The sequence below is a fragment of the Arachis hypogaea genome, chromosome 13, assembly GCF_003086295.3.
Source record: "Arachis hypogaea cultivar Tifrunner chromosome 13, arahy.Tifrunner.gnm2.J5K5, whole genome shotgun sequence".
Taxonomy (NCBI): domain Eukaryota; kingdom Viridiplantae; phylum Streptophyta; class Magnoliopsida; order Fabales; family Fabaceae; genus Arachis; species Arachis hypogaea.
The window spans coordinates 95,404,921-95,423,302 of record NC_092048.1 but is presented as its reverse complement, the minus strand read 5'-3'; the positions used below and the strand labels follow the sequence as shown (position 1 = coordinate 95,423,302).

The 18,382-nt window shown below is 42.1% G+C and overlaps 1 non-coding gene across 1 annotated transcript; it reads left to right on the top strand.

Annotated features, from left to right (window-relative positions):
- The first annotated feature begins 4,168 nt into the window (after nt 1-4,168).
- Nucleotides 4,169-4,272, top strand: LOC112740099 (small nucleolar RNA R71). Its single transcript, XR_003171034.1, has one exon. It is a non-coding gene; the product is annotated as a small nucleolar RNA R71 (small nucleolar RNA).
- Nucleotides 4,273-18,382: the final 14,110 nt, after the last annotated feature.

The following is an 18,382-nucleotide window of genomic DNA, read 5'->3' as shown; positions in this document are numbered from 1 at the left end:
CCCACAGTCTTTTCCAGGATCCTCTTCAGCTCTCTGTTGGATATCTCAGTTTGCTCACTTGTTTGAGGGTGGTAAGGTGTGGCTACTTTGTGTTTTACCCCATATCGTAAGAGGAGAGCTTCTAATGGTTTATTACAAAAGTGGCTCCCTCCATCACTGATGAGGGCTCTTGGGACTCCAAACCGGCTAAAGATATTCTTCCTGAGGAAGTTCATGACTACCTTGTTATCATTAGTTGGGGTTGCAATAGCCTCTACCCACTTGGAAACATAATCTACTGCTACCAGGATGTAATTGTTTGCATATGAGGTTGGGAATGGTCCCATGAAATCAATTCCCCACACATCAAACAGTTCAAGTTCCAAGATGAAATTTTGTGGCATGGCGTTTCTTTTGGGCAGGTTTCCAGATCTTTGGCATCATTGCAACTTTTTACTAGCTCTTTGGCATCCTTGAAAAGAGTGGGCCAAAAGAATCCGCTTTGTAACACCTTTGCCGCAGTTCTGTCCCTTCCAAAGTGCCCGCCATAGCATGAACCGTGGCAGTTCCACAGGACTTCTCTCCCTTCCTCTTCCGAGACACATCTTCTAAGAATTCCATCTGAACATTTCTTGAAGAGATATGGCTCGTCCCAGACAAAGTATTTTGCATCATTCATGAGCTTCCTCTTTTGATGTTTATTGATCCCTGGTGGTAATGCTCCAGTTGCCTTGAAATTTGCAATATCTGCGAACCATGGTGCTTTATGAACTGTCATCAACTGCTCATCAGGGAAGAGCTCGTTAACACTTGTATCATTTTCTCCACCTTGATCATGAGGGATTCTAGATAAGTGATCTGCCACCTTGTTCTCCACTCCCTTTTTGTCTCTGATTTCAATATCGAATTCCTGCAACAGTAAGATCCACTTATTAGTCTTGGCTTCGATTCTTGCTTGGCAAACAAATATTTAAGTGCTGTGTGATCTGTAAAAAGGATCACTTTAGCACCAATGAGGTATGATCTAAATTTGTCAAATGCAAAAACTATTGCTAGCAACTCCTTTTCAGTAGTGGTATAATTTCTTTGAGTTTCATTAAGGACTTTGCTAGCATAGTATATCACACGAACTAGGTTATCTTTCCTTTGTCCTAACACTGCCCCAACTGCAAAATCAGATGCATCGCACATCAATTCAAATGGTAGGTTCCAATCAGGTGGGGAAATGATAGGAGCAGAAGATAACCTCATTTTCAAATGTGCAAATGCTAGCATGCAGGTTTCATCAAAGATGAATGGTGTATCAGATACGAGGAGATTGCTTAAGGGCTTGGCTATCTTTGAAAAATCTTTAATAAATCTTCTGTAAAAACCAGCATGCCCTAAAAAACTTCTAATTGCCTTGACATCACTGGGTGGGGATAGTTTTTCAATAAGTTCCACTTTAGCTCTATCAACCTCAATGCCTTGGTGAGAGACTTTGTGACCAAGGACTATTCCCCCTGTCACCATGAAGTGGCATTTTTCCCAGTTCAAGACCAAATTGGTCTCTTGGCACCTTTTTAATACCAAGGCAAGGTGATGTAGGCAACTAGGAAAAGAATCTCCGAATACCGAGAAATCATCCATAAAAACTTCAATGAATTTTTCTATCATATCTGAAAAGATAGAAAGCATGCAGCGTTGAAAAGTTGCAGGGGCATTACATAACCCAAATGGCATGCGCCTATAGGCAAACACTCCATACGGACAGGTAAATGAGGTTTTCTCTTGGTCTCTTGGATCAACCACTATTTGGTTGTATCCTAAATAACCGTCGAGAAAACAATAATAAGCGTGCCCTGCAAGTCTTTCCAACATCTGATCCATGAATGGAAGGGGAAAATGGTCCTTTCGTGTAGCCTCATTGAGCTTCTTGTAATCTATGCACATCCGCCATCCTGTGATGGTCCTTGTAGGTATGAGCTCGTTCTTCTCATTGGTAACCACAGTGATCCCTCCCTTTTTTGGTACAACATGTATGGGGCTAACCCAAGGGCTGTTCGAAATTGGGTATATGACTCCTCCTTGCCAAAGCTTCATAACCTCTTTCTGTACCACTTCCTTCATGATTGGGTTCAGCCTTCTTTGGGATTGAATGGATGGCTTGGCGTCATCTTCCAATAGTATTTTATGCATGCATATGGCTGAACTGATTCCCTTCAAGTCAGCAAGGGTACATCCAATGGCATCCTTATGCTCCCGCAGCACCTTGAGTAGCTCGTCCTCTTGATCTTGACTGAGGGATGAATTTATGATCACTGGATAGTTTTCATTTTCTCCTAGATATGCATATTTGAGAGTGGGTGGCAATACTTTGAGTTCAAGTTTGGGTACTTCTGATTTTTCGCTCCCTTCCTTTGATGCATCTAGTATGTGTATTTCTGTTGTAGCTACCTCTTCACTTGGTTCAGATTCTTCCTCCACCAATCTCTCGTTCTCTTCAGGTTCATCTTCTTCAAAATTCTCCTGCACTTCATCCTCAAGTGCATCTAATCTCATGCATTCCCCCAATTGTTCCGGTGGATAACTCATGGCCTTGAACACATTGAATGTCATCTTTCCATTGTGTAATCTAAGGGTGAGGTCACCCTTTTGAACATCAATGATAGCTCCAGCAGTAGCCAAGAATGGCCTTCCCAAAATGATGGAGGTTTTGGCATCTTCCTGCATGTCCAGCACCACAAAATCTGCTGGGAATATGAAATCTCCTACTTTTACTAGCAAATCCTCCACTATCCCGTGAGGGAATTTGAACGATCGGTCTGCCAGTTGTAGAGCCATTTTTGTTGGTTTAGCCTCCTCAATTTTCATCTTTCTCATCATAGCTACTGACATCAAATTGATGCTGGCCCCTAAGTCACAAAGAGCCTTTTCTACTGTGATTTCTCCTATAATGCAAGGGATCTGAAAACTCCCAGGATCCTTCAGTTTCTGAGGTAGTTTATGCTGAATGATAGTACTGCACTCTTCAGTTAGTATCACAGTCTCATTGTTCTTCCAGCTTCTCTTCTTAGTCATTAGCTCCTTCAAAAACTTGGCATAAAGTGGCATTTGTTCTATGGCTTCAGCAAATGGTATGTTGATTTGTAGCTTCTTGAAGATTTCCAAAAATCTCAAGAACTGGTTGTCATTTTCCTTTTTCTTCAATATCTGGGGGTATGGAGCTCTTGAGACGTTGAGTTGGGGTATCTTTTTCTCTTTCTGCAAACTTGGCGTGGGGGGTTGCATTCCATCTTGCTCCTCTTCCTTTTCAATTGAGCTTTCTTCTAGTGGTTTTTGGGGATGTTCCTTTAGTTCCTTCCCACTCCTGAGTGTGATAGCTTGAGACTCCTCCCTTTTGCTTGAATGGGCATCATAGCAAAAATTGTGGTTCGGAAGCTGCTTAAAAAGATAGCTGATTTGTGTCTCCAGTTTTGTGATGGCAGCATTTTGATTCTGCATGTTTGACTGCACTTCCTCTCTGAATGCTTTACTGTCTTGAATGTCTCTGCATATTCCTTCGATGAAGGTTTCAATCTTAGAGAGCTTGTCATCAATTGATGAGTGATTCGGAGCAGATGTGCTGTTTTGGTTTTGATAAGTGTGTGGAGAAGTGTTGTTGTGGGGGTGTTGAGATGTCCTCTGGGTGAATTGCTGGTGAGCTGCATTGTTGTTGGAGTTGTAACGTCTCTGGTCTTGGGTTTGATCTTGCTCACTTCCCCACCCAAGGTTCGGGTGATTTCTCCATCCAGTGTTGTAAGTCTTGGAGTATGGATCATAGTTTTTCCTTGGTGAATTCCCAATGTAGTTGGCTTGCTCCTGACTCCCTTCTGCTTCTTGGTTTACTCCTTCTTGTGTTGTTGATGAAGTGGAGATTGCTGCTACTTGGTTCATCTCCATCTTCTTGGTGAGGTCAGCCAGCTGCTGGATAATGAGCTTGTTTTGGGCCAACAGAGCATCTACATTGTCTAGCTCCATCACTCCTCTTGTGTTCCCTCTTTCGGAAGCATAGAAGTAGTCGTTTTCTGCTACTGTTTCAATAACATCTATGGCTTCCTCAATGGTCTTCTTCTTGTTCAAAGACCCTCCAGATGAATGGTCTACTGCCTTCTTTGACTCATAAGAGAGCCCTTCATAGAAAATGTGCAGCTAGACCCATTCGTTGAACATGTCAGGTGGACACCTCCTTGTTAAGTCTTTGAACCTCTCCCATGCTTCATACAGAGTCTCACTATCCTGTTGCCTGAAGGTTTGAACCTCAGCTCTCAGCCTATTGATTCGTTGAGGAGGGTAGAATCTTGCTGAGAATTTGTTCATCACATCCTCCCAAGTTGTCAAGCTCTCCCTTGGGAAGGATTCCAGCCACTTGGCTGCCTTGTCTCTGAGTGAGAGGGGAAATAAGAGCAATCTATAGGCGTCAGGATGAACACCATTAGATTTCACTGTGTCACATATTCTCAGGAAGGTGGTCAAATGTTGGTTGGGATCTTCTTGAACACCTCCTCCAAACGAACAGTTGTTCTGAACAAGGGTGATAAGCTGTGGTTTAAGTTCAAAGTTGTTGGCATGGATTGTTGGCTTTTGGATGCAACTTCCATAATTGCCTGGGTTTGGATTAATGTAAGAGCCCAAAACTCTTCTTTCTTCTTCAGCATGATTTGCTCCACCTCCTCTGCCATGGTTGTGAGTCTCTTCTTCATGATGATTTTCCATGTTTTCTTCCATGTTTGGTTCAAAGTATTCCTCAAACTGTTCCTCTTCTTCCTCAGCACCAACTACTCGTTTTCCTCTTGCCTCCCTCCTTAGTCTAAGGAAGGTTCTCTCTGGTTCAGAATCAAAGGAAGTTGAAGCCCTGCTTCTTCTCCCTATCATACAACCAACAAGTACAAGCAGAGAAAATAGGTGCAGACAGTATTTGTGTCAGAGTTATTGTTAGTTGTGGGTGATGCAATATATCAAACAGTTAGTGGGTTAGCAAACAGAATTGAAAATAACAAAGAAAAACAAACGGGTAGAGAGAGAAGGGAAGAAGTTTAACTAAAACAAAAAGTAAATCACTCAAACAGAAAAATGAAATTCACAAAATAAAATGCTCAATCTAGTGATCTTCCAATCTACTCATTGTTGATGCACAATCAATCCCCGGCAACGGCGCTATAAACTTGATGCGGGGAAAACTTGTCTCTCAACAAATCTTCCTTCGGCAAGTGTACCGAAGTTGTCGTCGAGTAAAAACTCACAATAGAGTGAGGTCGAATCCCACAGGGATTGATTGATCAAGTAACTTTAATTAGAAGAATGTTCTAGTTGAGCGAATCCAGAAATTGGGTTGAGAGTTGCAGAAAATAAAGTGGCGGGAATGTAAATAATAGAAAAGTAAATGCTAGAATTAAATGAATGGAAGTAAATGACTGAAAATAAATTGCAGAATTATAAATGGGAATGGGGGATTTGCTCATAAAAGTAAATCGCAGAAATTAAAGAGAATGGGTAAGATTAGAGATGGGGAGTTCATTGGGCTTAGGAGATGTTGCAATTCTCCAGATCAAGTTCATTTTCATCTCTTCCTCAATCAATGCACTCATTGATCCCCTTGGCAATCTTAAGTGATTGAATTACAATTCCTTGCAATTTAATCTCTCAAATCTTGATCAATAGCCAATTCCTTGGTCAATTGCTCATGAGAAGAGATGAAGTATGGTCACTGATTATACCACATGCATTTCCCAAACCAAGTATTGAGAGGGTTACAGTCACATACCCATCCAAACCCAATTTGGTCCAGCTTGAGAAAAGAGATCCAAGTTTGAATAGCTTCTCTTCCAAGATAACTACTCAATTGGATGAAGATCCAAAGCTTTCAAGTAAAATCAAGAGGAAAGATAGAAGAAGAACAATGAAAATTAGTATTGATCCATCAAATTACAACAGAGCTCCCTAACCCAATGAAAGGGGTTTAGTTGTTCATAGCTCTTGAAAATGAAAATAAAGATGGAGAATACATCATAAAACTAGAAATTGCAAAGAAAGTAAATACAGAGAGTAATTCCTCAGCCTCCAGAACTATTTTACAACTCAAAGCTACTCCTATATATACTACTCTTCTCAGCTTCTAGTTCACTCTTCAAGTCTTGGGCCTTTGGATCTTGAGTTTGAAGCAGTTCCTTTCTTTATTTGGGCTTGGCTTTACTTGCAGAGAGAAAGTGCAGAGTGGGCAGAGACTTAAGCTCAGGGCGTAAGGAGTGTTAATCATTTAGTGAAAGTCCAAGTTTGGGAACGTTAGTGACACTTAACATTGTCACTAACGTTCCATTGCACCCCTTTGCCTCACGTTAAAACCCACGTTAACTAGGTTAACGTGACTTTTAACGTTGCCTTGTCATCCTTCGAGAACGTTAGTGACACTCAACATTGTCACTAACGTTCCAGTGTGCCCCTTCTTGCTTCACATTAAAGCTCACGTTAACTAGGTTAACGTGGCTTCTAACGTGGCCTTTGCCATCCTTCGAGAACGTTAGTGACATTCAACATTGTCACTAACGTTCCAATGTGCCCCTAGGTCTCATGTTAGAGTCCACGTTAACTAGGTTAACGTGGCTTCTAACGTGGCCATCTTTTAGCCATCCCAACGTTAGTGACAATGTTGTGTGTCACTAACATTGGCTCAACCTTCATTTCTCATCGTTAGCTTCCACGTTAACCAAGTTAACATGGAAGTTAACGTGACTCTTGGGGGTTGTGTGGTTGCTTCAACGTTAGTGACAATGTTGAGTGTCACTAACGTTGTCGACAACTCTTCATCCTCTACGTTAGTTCCCACGTTAACCAAGTTAACGTGGGAGTTAACGTGGTACTTAGCACCATAGGCCAACGTTAGTGACAATGTTGAGTGTCACTAACGTTGGCTTCTCTCCCTCCCCCTTAACGTTAGAGGCCATGTTAACCTATTAACTAGGTTAACATGGCTTCTAACGTGGCCACTTATGAGTAATTGCCAACGTTAGTGACAATATTGAGTGTCACTAACGTTGGCTCAACTTCTTTTCTCCACGTTAGAGTTCACGTTAACTTGGTTAACGTGACTCTCTAACGTGGGCATTGATGGCTTTTTGAGAGTGTTATTGGCAATCACTTTTCTCATTAATCTTTGCAAGTTACCTCCCCTTTTCTTGCTCCTTTTTGGTCCTGAAATCAAGCAACAAAGTGCATCAAAGCTCTAGTCCAAGTCATGAGTAATGCAACATAATATTTGTCGCTAAACTTATGCAAAATCCTCATGAAATCATGTAAAATGCACAATGTATGCTTGAGTCAAGGCATAAGTGAATATTTACCCAAAACTAGCTTATTTCCTAAAGAAATGCATGAAACTAACCTAAAAACAGTAAAGAAAAGGTCAGTGAAACTGGCCAAGATGCCCTGGCATCAAGCCACCGCTGGGTGATGCGCTTGAAAGGGTTGCATTGTAAAATCAGGGGCTCCAGCCTCCTGGATAGTAACTCTCCTAGGTGCTGCCATGTCACCTACACGTAAATCAACCGAATCAGTAGAACGGGGGCTGGTTTTTTCCTCAAATGACGTTTCAGATCCGCCCTCAGAGAGGACTAACCGACGCCGAGCTTGCCTTATTCGTGAAATAGTTCTTTCAGTCTCAGGATCGAATACTGGCAAGCTTGGATCAGGAAGTGAACGCGTCATCTAACGAAAGAAACATGCAGCTCATAGTAGCAAAATAAAATAAAATGTAAATAAATAAATTCCAATTAATAACTTTAGCACTCTATTGCAACTCCCCGGCAAAGGCGCCAAAATTGACGTGGCGGAAATTGGCGAGTTAAGAATTATTATAAGATATGTGTTGCAAGTATAGTTCTCAACCAACCAGAAATCCGCCTATCAATTTAGAAGGGTTGTCACAAAAATTAAAATTAAAATACTGGGAGTATGAATCCCAGGTCGTCTCCCAACGAGTTGCAGAAAGGTGTGCTATTTTATTAATCAGATGTTTTCAAAAATGGTTTGAGTTGAATAATTGGAAATTAAATTAGAGAATTTATGTAATTTTAAATGAAGGCCTTGGCTGGGAGTAGATTAGCTGGAAGCCCTATTCTTGTTGGAGTACTCTCAAGATTAATTGATAATTGAGGGTTATTCTGTTTAGTTATCCCTTACTAGGTAAGGGAAAGTCAAATAAGTTGGAATGCTATTTCTATTCACAAGTTCCAATCCGCTTAATTAAAAGGGATTGGTGTCAGTGACTAGAGGGCAATCCAACAATAAACCTAATTATAAATTTTCTTTTAAGCATTCCAACTCAAGGTCTTCTTTCAATCAACTCCCAATCAAGTTATGAAACTACTCGCTCATCGTGAATGTAGAATTCATAACATAGAAAAGGGAATTAAAGAAAGACATGATAAATAATAATCAAAGAAATCAATTAAAAATAAAAGTAATTCTTGTATTAATAAATTCTAAAATAATCCAATAGTAAAATTGAGTAAATTAAGGACATGGAAGAGTAAGAGACAAATAAAGAGAACGAACTAGAATGACGAAGTCTTGTTGAGGCAATAACTCTTCTCAATATCCAATGCAAAAACAATAACAATTGAAATCCTAAGAACTATGAATGTGTATAGAGAAAAACCTAGAAGAGGAGTAAAACTAGATCTAAAAACTAAAACTATGTAGAATGAATTATTCTTTTTTCGTTTTTGCATGTTCCTTGGCTCTAGTATGCTTTTCTGGGCAAAAAACTGGGTCAAAACAGGGCCCAAAATCGCACCCAGCGAATTCTGCAGATTATGCAAATCGAGCATGTCATGCGATCGCATCATTCATGCGGACGCGTCATTCAGCGTTTGCTTTGCCACGCGTGCGCGTCGTCCACGCCTTCGCGTCACTGATGCAGTTTCCAATCCGCGCGGTCGCGTGAGCCATGCGTCCGCGTCACTGCAATTTCCTCTATATCGTGCGGCCGCGTGAGCCATGCGTCCGCGTCACTTCTCGCTGGTCATCTCCTCAATTTCTTGTGTTCCTTCCATTTTTGCAAGCTTCCTTTCCAATCTCCAACTCATTCATGCCCTATAAAGCCTGAAACACTTAACACACAGATCACGGCATCGAACGGAATAAAGAAGAATTAAAATACATAATTAAAAGTCTCTAGGAAGCAAGTTTTCAACCATAAAACATTTTTAGGAAGGAATTATAAATGCATGCTTTTTTTAATGAATAAGTGGGTAAAGAGTTGATAAAACCACACAATTAAACACAATATAAACCATAAATTAATGGTTTATTAATCGACCCTTACTCACGTAAGGTATTACTTGGAACACCCAGTTCACTTGCTGGTTAGTGGTACGAGTTGTGAAAAGTGTGATTTACAATCGTGCACCAATGCGTCTTCTTTGGTGAAAGTAATTGCAGGGATGTCGGGTGCTTCCTCCTTTCCTTCAACATGATATACTTCTTTAAGATATCTTTTGCGAGATGATTTGGAGATTCCTCCTCCTGCAAACCCTCTGTGTATCATATGGACGTGTCTTTCTGGTGTACGAGGTGATCGCTCGGTTCGTCCGATATCTTCGTCCCTCCTCTTTTTCTTTGCTCGTCGTCCCGGGTGGCCAGATACCGATCTAATTTCCCTTCTCTTACTAGTTTTTCTATGACATTCTTTAAGTCAAAACATTCGTTGGTGGAATGTCCGCAGATTCGATGGTATTCACAATATTTGGTCCGATTTCCTCCTCCTTTTTTGCCTTTGAGTGGTCGAGCTGGGGGCATTTTTTCAGTGTGGCAGACTTCTCTGTAGACATCCACGAGGGACACCCGAAGAGGGGTGTAATTGTGATATTTTTTTATTTTTTCCCCATGTCGATCTTCTTTCTTTTTGGGCTCTTTATCCTTATCCCGGGAGGGATAGGTGAATCCAGATTTTGAGGTCTCCCCGAGTCAAGAGTTTTCCTCCATGTTGATGTACTTCTCTGCTCGTTCTTCAATTCGTTCAGAGATGTGGGGTATTTTTTTGATATAGATTGACTAAAAGGTCCCTCTTGCAGGCCATTGATGAAGCCCATAATGGCGGCCTCTGTTGGTAGGTTCTGTATGTCTAGGCATATTTTGTTGAATCTTTCCATGTAGTTACGAAGACTTTTCCCAATCTCCTTGCTTGATTCCTAATAGACTTGGGGCGTGTTTAGCCTTATCTTTTTTGATGCAAAATCTGGCCAAAAACTTCTTGGCTAAGTCGTCGAAGCTTGAGATGGACCTAGGAGGTAGATTGTCAAACCATTTAATTGCTGTCTTTGATAAAGTAGATGGAAAGGCTTTGCAGCGAACTGCATCTGAGGCGTCAGTGAGGTAAATTCTACATCTGAAATTGCTGAGATGATGGCCGGGATCTGTAGTGCCATCGTACAAAGTTATATCCGGGAGTTTACAGTCTTTTGGGATTTTGGTCTTCCTGATCTCCTTAGTAAAGGGATCTTGGTCCTTGCGGGAGCTATCCTCATGAGAGGATCGATTAGCTTTGGCCTTGAGATCGGCTTCGATTTTTAGGAGTTTGTCCTCCAATTCCCGGCGTCGTCTTCTTTCCCTTTGTAGGTTTTTCTCAGCTTCTCATTGATGCTCCGCCTCTTTTTCGAGTTGCTTTAAGCGATCTTGAAGTTCTTCCATGGCTCCTACAGTTGATGAATTGTCCTTTTTGTTAGGTTGAGGAGTATCTTTTGGTGTAGTGTCCGCGTTCTTGTGCGACGTTCTATCTTCTAAATCCGAATCATGGTCGTTGTCATGGTCGTCCGCCATGGTGACGGGATGACTTCTAGGGTCCTCGGCAATGGCGCCAATGTTCCGAGGGTTACCTGAAACTGTAGGTCAATCTCGGAGGAGATCTTCTGTACGGGTGGGAGCTGACGTGTCCGGCTGGTGGGTGGCGACCGGAGCTGTCGTGCCCGACTTGTTGGACTGGTTGCGCTGCTGATCCTTTGTCACCGAAGGGTGGTGGTACCTGCAAGGGACTCCGATGCTTAAGTTAGCAAGGGTATTAAGCAGGTTTTTAGTAGAATTAGAGTATGAGTTATACCTGGGTGTTCCAGTGTATTTATTGTAGTGTGGAGTGACCTTTTTAGATAAGATAAGTTAGTTATCTTATCTTATCTTATCTTTGGGCGAGGTCAGCTTATCTTCAAAAGAACCGCCCTTCTCTCTGTAGGCTTGGGCTGCCTTAGGATTTGGGTCGTGTTCCTTGATTTTGGGCCCTTCTTTGGGCTTTCCTGTCGATTTGGCCGAGCTCTTTGAGAAGAGGTCGGATAGTCTGACCTGAAGAGGTCGGTCGCCTTGTTTATCGAACATCTCAGGTTGGATAGCTCGACCCAGGGTATGAACAGTACCTGCAAGGGACTCCAATGCTTAAGTTAGCAAGGGTATTAAGCAGGTTTTTAGTAGAATCAGAGTATGAGTTATACCTGGGTGCTCAAGTGTATTTATAGTAGTGCGGAGTGACCTTTCTGGAGATAAGATAATTATCTTATCTTATCTTATCTTTGAGTGAAGTCATCTTATCTTCAAGGGAACTGCCCTTATCTCTATAGGCTTGGGCTGCCTTTGGATTTGGGTCGTGTTCCTCTGTTTGGGCTCTTATTGGGCTTTTCTGGTGATTTGGCCGAGCTCTTTGAGAAGAGGTCAGATAGTCCTGACCTGAAGAGGTCGGTCGACTTGTCGTTTAAACATCCCGGTTCGGACAGTTCGACCCAGGGTATGAACAGGTTCTCTAATCGTTTTCTATAATTACACCTGCACCACTCCCGGTTTTGTTTGAAGAGTCGTCCATGTAGAGATTCCATTTTGTGGGAGTTCCCGGGGTGTCAGTATACTCTGTAATGAAGTCGGCCAGATACTGTGATTTGATGGCTATCCGAGCTTCATATTGAAGATCAAATTTGGATAACTCGACTGCCCACTGTAGGATTCTTCCAGCTAAGTCTATTTTTTGTAGGATGCCTTTTATGGGCTGGTTGGTCTGAACTCTGATAGTGTGAGCTTGAAAGTATGGGTGGAGTCATCGAGAGGTGAGTATGGAGGCGTAGGCGAACTTTTTCTATCTTTTGATAGTTTAGTTCGGCCCCTTGTAAAGCTTTGCTGATGAAGTAGACGGGTTGTTGCATAATTTCGTCTTTTCTGACTAGTGCTGTGGCTATTGCCCGAGTTCCCACTGCGAGGTATAATATGAGTTCTTCACTTTCCCGTGGTCTGGTAAGAATGGGTGGTTGCCCCCGGAATTTATGAAATTTTGGAAGGCTTGTTTGCACTCCGTTGTCCTTTTGAAACCTCTCTCCCTTCCTTAATATACCTCTTTGAGGTGTCTTTTGGGAGATGATTTAGAGATCCCTCCTCCTGCGAATCCTCCATTTATCATATGAGCATGTCTTTCAGGGGTGTGAGGTGGACGTTCAACTCGTCCGACCTCTTCGGTGTGAGATGGAGGTTCAACTTGCCCGACCTCTTTGGTGTGAGGTGGATGTTCAACTCGTCCGACCTCTTCGGTGTGAGGTGGACGTTCAACTCGCCCGACCTCTTCGGTGTGAGGTGGATGTTTCAACTCGTCCGACCTGTTCGGTGTGAGGTGGACGTTCAACTCGTCCGACCTCTTCGGTGTGAGGTGGACGTTCAACTCGCCCGACCTCTTCATCCCTTCTTCTTTTACTTGGTTCATCTGCTTTATTGGCTAAGTACCGATCTAATCACCCTTCTCTTGCCAATTTCTCTATTACATTCTTTAGGTCGAAGCACTCGTTGGTAGGATGTCCGTAGATTCGGTGGTACTCGCAGTGTTCTGTCCGATTTCCTCCTCCTTTTTTTGCTTTTGATTGGGTGAGGTGGTAGGATCTTCTCAGTGTGACATATTTCTCGGTAAACACCCACAAGAAACACCTAAACAGGGGTGTAATTGTGGTATTTTCTAGGCTTCTCTCCGGGTAGATCATCTTTTTTCTTTATCCTTGTCCCGAGATGGGTTAGGAGAATCCGGGTTTTGAGCTGTCTCCCCATCGGGAGTTCTCCTCCATATTAATATATTTTTCCGCCCTTTCTTGAACCTCGTTTAAAGATGTTGGGTACTTCTTGGATATTGATTGGCTGAAAGGTCCTTCTCTTAGGCCACTGATGAGACCCATGATGGCCGCTTTCTATTGGAAGACTTTATATGTCTAGACATGCTTTGTTGAATCTTTCCATGTAGTTGTGAAGACTTTCCCGATCTCCTTACTTAATCACTAGTAAGCTTGGGGCGTGTTTGGTTTTGTCCTTCTGGATGGAGAATCTGGCAAGAAATTTTTTGGCTAAGTCGTCAAAACTTGTGATGGATCTAGGAGACAAACTGTCGAACCATTTAATCGATGTCTTTGTTAGGGTAGTTGGGAAGGCTTTGCATCGAATAGCGTCCGAGGCGTCAGTGAGATACATTCTGCTTCTGAAATTGCTGAGGCAATGGCTTGGATCCGATGTGCCGTCGTACGGGGTCATGTCGGAAGCTTTGAAGTCCTTTGGGACTTTAGCTTTCACGATCTCTTTAGTGAATGGGTCTTGATCTTTGTGGGGTCTATCTTCATGATTGGATCGAGAAGTATTGGTTTTGAGATCGGCTTCGAGCTTTAAGAGCTTGTCCTCCAGCTTTCGATGTCATCTTGTTTCTCTCCGAAGGTCTCTTTCAGCTTCCCGTTGATGTTCAGCTTCTTGTTCCAACTGTTTAAGGCGATTTTGTTGCTCACGGATAGCTTCCAAAATTTATGTGTTTGGGGGTTGCTTATCTCCCCCGTTTTGAGGTGTGTCGTTGGAGGTGGCATCCGTGTCTTTGTTTGGTGTTCTATCCACCAAACCAGAGTTGTGATCATTGTCGTGGTCGTTCGCCATGGTGATGGGATGACTTCCAGGTTCCCCAGCAATGGCGCCAATGTTCCGAGGGTTACCTGAAATTGAAGGTCGATCTCGGATGAGATCTACTGTGGTGGCCGGAGCTATCGTGTCCGACTTGTTGGATCTGGAGGCCAGAGCTGTCATATCTGACTTGTTGGATCTGGTGGCCAGATCTATCGTGTCCGACCTGGTGGAATTGGCAGAGCTGGAGATGCTGCTGATCCTTCATCACCGGAGGGTGGTGGTACCTGCAAGAGACTCCGATGCTTAAGTTAGCATGGGCTTTAAGCAGGTTTTTAGTAGAATCAGAGTATGAGTTATACCTGGGTGATCCAGTGTATTTATAGTAGTGTGGAGTGACCTTTCTGGAGATAAGATAGTTATCTTATCTTATCTTATCTTTGAGTAAAGTCATCTTATCTTTAAGGGGAACCGCCTTTAGCTTTCTAGGCTTTGGCTGCCTTTAGATTGGGCTGTGTTCCTTCGTTTGGACCTGCTTTGGACTCTTTTGATGATTTGGCCGAACTCTTTGTGAAGAGGTCAGTAATGGGCCAGTTTTCCAAGAGGTCGGTCATGGGCCAACCTACTAAGAGGTCGGTCATGGGCCAACCTTCTAAGAGGTCGGCCAAAACTCTAAGAGGTCGGTCAACCCGGTCCTTTATAGCTCGAACCGATGTATGAACAGCTCTCAATAAGATCTGAGAAAATACTCATCATTCATCTTTGGAAAGTAGCCGGTGCATTACATAAGCCAAAAGGCATCCTCTTGTATGCATACATTCCAAAGAGACATGTAAAAGTAGTTTTCTCATGATCTTTAGTAGTGATCCTTGCGAGTAGTCTGGTTGAGGCGCCTGTAATCAATGCACACCCTCCAGGAGTTCTGCACTCTAGTTGGCAGGAGCTCTCCATGCTCATTGATGAGCGGATAATTTATACGCTTTTTGGCATTGTTTTTACATAGTTTTTAATATGATTTAGTTAGTTTTTAGTATATTTTTATTAGTTTTTAAATAAAATTCACATTTCTGGACTTTACTATGAGTTTGTGTGTTTTTCTGTGATTTCAGGTATTTTCTGGCTGAAATTGAGGGACTTGAGCAAAAATCAGATTCAGAGGTTGAAGAAGGACTGCAGATGCTGTTGGATTCTGACCTCCCTGCACTTAAAGTGGATTTTCTGGAGCTACAGAACTCCAAATGGCGCGCTCTCAATTGCGTTGGAAAGTAGACATCCAGGGCTTTCTAGAAATTTATAATAGTCCATAATTTTTCCGAGTTTAGACGACGCAAACTGGCATTCAACGCCAGTTCCATGTTGCATTCTGGAGTTAAACGCCAGAAACAGGTTGCAAAGTGGAGTTAAACGCCAGAAACATGTTATAAACTGGCGTTCAACTCCATGAAAGACCTCTCCACGTGAAGGCTTCAATGCTCAGCCTAAGCACACACCAAGTGGGCCCCAGAAGTGGATTTTTGCATCATTTACTCATTTCTGTAAACCCTAGTAACTAGTTTAGTATAAATAGGACTTTTTACTATTGTATTCACATCTTTAGTTTATCTTGGGACGTTTAGTTGTTAGATCATGAGGGCTAGCCTCTCGGCCATGCTTGGACCTTGCTCTTATGTATTTTCAACGGTAGAGTTTCTACACACCATAGATTAAGGTGTGGAGCTCTGCTGTTCCTCATGAATTAATGCAAAGTACTATTGTTTATCTATTCAATTTAAGCTTATTCCTATTCTAAGATATTCATTCGCACCCAAGAACATGATGAATATGATGATTATGTGACGCTCATCACCATTCTCACCTATGAACGCGTGCCTCACAACCACTTCCGTTCTACATGAAGATGAGATAGAATGAGTATCTCTTAGATATCTAATACAGGGGACCAAGTCCAAGATATTAGAGTCTTCGTGGTATAAGTTAGAACCCATGGATGACCATTCCTAAGATCCGGAAAGTCTAAACCTTGTCTGTGGTATTCCGAGTAGGATCTGGGAAGGGATGGCTGTGACGAGCTTCAAACTCGCGAGTGCTGGGCGTAGTGACAGACGCAAAAGGATAGTAAATCCTATTCCAGTATGATCAAGAACCGACAGATGATTAGCCATGCAGTGACAGCGCATTGGACCATTTTCACAGAGAGGATGGGATGTAGCCATTGACAATGGTGATGCCCTACATACAGCTTGCCATGGAAGGGAGTAGGAATGATTGGATGAAGACAGCAGGAAAGCAGAGGTTCAGGAGGAACAAAAGCATCTCTATACTCTTATCTGAAATTCTCACCAATGAATTACATAAGTATCTCTATCCTAGTTTATATTTTAATTATGTTTTTATTGTCAATTCACCATAACCATTTAAATCTACCTGACTGAGATTTACAAGGTGACCATAGCTTGCTTCAAGCCGACAATCTCCGTGGGATCGACGCTTACTCACGTAAGGTTTATTACTTGGACGACCCAGTGCACTTGCTGGTTAGTTGTGCGAAGTTGTGACAAAGTGTGATTCACGTTTGAGAGCACCAAGTCTTTGGCACCATTGTTGAGGATCACAATTTCGTGCACCACTCATTCTTCACTGTTGTGACTCCAGACTTTTTGGGCACCACTTGTACTGGGCTGACCCATTCACTATCTAAGATGGGGTAGATGATGTCAGCTTCAAGCAGTCTGGTCACTTCTTTCTTGACAACTTCTAAGATGGTGGGGTTCAGCCGCCTTTGAGGTTGACAAACAGGCCTTGCTCCCTCTTCTAAAAATATTCAGTGCTCACAAACTTGAGGGTTGATGCCTACTATATCCGCCAATCTCCACCTAGTTGCTTTCTTGTGTCTTCTCAGAACACTAAGCAGCTGCTTGACGAACTGAGATTTAATGTCGGTAGAGAAATTCACAAATATATGATTGCATTGTAAGTATAGCTTCTAAACCAACAGAAAATTCTTTCGTACAAATGTTTGGTAACAAACCCCTAAATAAATTGATAACCGAAGTATTTAAACCTCGGGTCGACTTCTCAAGGAACTGCAGGGAGGTGTTCTTATTATTGGTTATGAGTCTTGTAAATTGGGGTTTTTAAAATAAGGAACAGGTAATTTAAATGACACTATAAAATAAACTCTTGGCAAGGTATGAAAATTCGGAAGTCCTATCCTAGTTATCCTTATCGATGATAATGAGAATTGAGTTTTAATCCCACTTAGTCAACCTTTACTAAAGCAAAGGAAAGTCAAGTGGACTAATTAGTCTGATCCTCAAGTCCTAGCTAATTCCTAAGAAAGGACTAGAGTTAGTGGAATCCAATTCAATTAGCAGAAATAACAATTATCAATCACGATGAGTTTGATAACTGAAGAGTCTCCAGTTAATCAATTAAAGCCAAGAATATAAAAAAAGCTAAATAAAAAATCATAAATCTGAAATACCTCAATTGCATTAATAAGAGAAAATCAATCTAAACATAAAGAGTTCATAAGCCAAATTGGTAACATGAGTCAGATACGAATAAAAGCATTAGAATAATTAAAAATATAAAAGGGATATTGAACCTGAGAGAAAGTTGAAATCCTAAATCCTTTAAGAGGAATCCTAATCCTAAAACCTAAGAGAGAGGAGAGAACCTCTCCCTCTAAAAACTACATCTAAATTATCAAAAGTGAATGTATGATATCTTCCCCTTTGATTCCTCCATTCTCTGGCTTATATTCTGTGTTTCTGGATTCAGAATTGGGCTAAAAAAGGGTCCAGAAATCACTGGGGGCGTTTTCTGTAGATTCTGGTGCGTGGCGTCTGTCACGCGTCTGCGTGGGTCACGCGGTCGCGTCATCTGGAGTTTTGCTCTTCCACGTGGTCGCGTCAGGCACGCTTCCGCGTCATTGTACTTCACGCGAGTCACACGTTCACGTCATGCGCGCATTCGCGCGGATGTCAGTTTGCGCAAAGCACGTGTTCGCGTCGTCTACGCCGACGCATCACTTCCAGTTTCTTCAAAAACTCTATTTTGTGCTTTCCTTCCATTTTTGTATGTTTTCTTTCCATCCTGTAAGTCATTCCTGCCCTATAAAGCCTGAAAGCACTCAACACACAAATCACGGCATCGAATGGTAATAAAGGATGATTAATTTTAATAATTCTAAAGCATAGGAAACATGTTTTTCACATATATCACATAATAAGGAAGGAAAAGTAAAACCATGCAATTTACATTAATAAATGGGTGAAGGATTGAATAAATCATTTAAATTGAGCACAAAATACATCATAAAATATGGGTTTATCACTGCTCCTCCTATTGGAAAGTGAGTTCCCTTGCAATGATAACAGGGAGCTTCTGATGATCCTCAAGATAAGCATACTTGAGGTGGGGTGGAAGGGGCTTCAACTCCATTTTCTGCTCATGGCTAGGCACGTGATCATCTGGAGCTAGTGAAGGTGGCAATATGTCT